At 40.3% G+C, this 1,208-nt stretch overlaps 1 pseudogene; it reads right to left on the bottom strand.

Annotated features, from left to right (window-relative positions):
- Positions 1-847: 847 nt before the first annotated feature.
- Positions 848-965, bottom strand: LOC134912604 (5S ribosomal RNA; annotated as a pseudogene).
- Positions 966-1,208: the final 243 nt, after the last annotated feature.

Genomic DNA, 1,208 nt, shown 5'->3' on the forward strand with positions numbered 1-1,208 from the left:
ACACAAAACCCGAAAAATTTCAGGCGCTCATCTCTAGAAATAATTAGCTCCACCTGTGGACCTTTTAAAATGTCAGTGAGTAATTAATACACCTGTGCGCCTGCTGGGTTACCTGCAAAACATGCACTGTGTGTGCCCCCGAGGACCGAGTTTGAGAACCTCTGATTTAAGATATAAATATTATTAGTAATAGATAATTAACCAAAATGGGACAATAAAAATACTACATGTATCAGTCTTAGTACGTCCATTTGGTGGTGCGCCCAGAGTCTGGAGAAGGTATGCAAACAACACAGGAGAAAAAAGAAGACTCTTTGTGTGGGCGCACTCTTATTAAATCGGTAAATACCGTGTAATGTGTTTAGAAGATAAAACGTAACATTTAAAAATCCAAGGTGTTTTGTATAACTCACAGGGAGCAGCTAGGAACATTACTTACACAAACACACACATTAACACAATACAGGTTCAATCCTCATAGGAATCACCATGAATCAGAGAGCTGCCACTCCCAATTAGGATATGAGGAATTTATGAAAAATTCTGATATATTCTGGTCATTATCAATGTTGAATGGGTTAGGGGTATGCAGCCATAAGTTTTTACTGCATCCTTCCACCCTGACCAGTACAGATAAACTGTATTGATAAGGCCACAATGGGCCCAGGCATTGAAGAGAGCCTCACCTATGGATGAGTGGTACCGTATACCTGACTGTACCATCTGATTGATATATTGGCAGATTCCGCATGAATTGGGGATGATGACAGCAAAGATGTAGATAGAAGATAGAGGTGCTTCTGCTGTTAGTGTTGTATGGATATCTGCATCCTATTGGTTCAGTAATGCTCTACAACACTCAGTATTCCGTGGAGGTCTCCCTTCCAAGTACTGACCAAGCCCAAACCTCTTGGATTCCAAGATCAGACGAGATCGGGCATATCAGGTATGGTATGGTAGTAGAGCAACTGAGCTTGGTTCATAAACCACTAATGAGAGTGCACCAGAAAAACAGTTGATACTGAGAAAAGCATCATTAGAATTTAGGCAAAAATACAGCATCGTGAATCTGCTGTCTGTGTTAGGCAGGTGAAGCTCCTGGATCACAGATGAGAGTTCACTGAATAAGTACAGCTGGAAAAAAATGAGAAGCAATGTCTATACATTGATATCAAATACAATGTAACCAATATTTATACTGGAACCAG

This window comes from Pseudophryne corroboree, chromosome 4 (genome assembly GCF_028390025.1).
Source record: "Pseudophryne corroboree isolate aPseCor3 chromosome 4, aPseCor3.hap2, whole genome shotgun sequence".
In the NCBI taxonomy this organism is placed as follows: Eukaryota; Metazoa; Chordata; class Amphibia; order Anura; family Myobatrachidae; genus Pseudophryne; species Pseudophryne corroboree.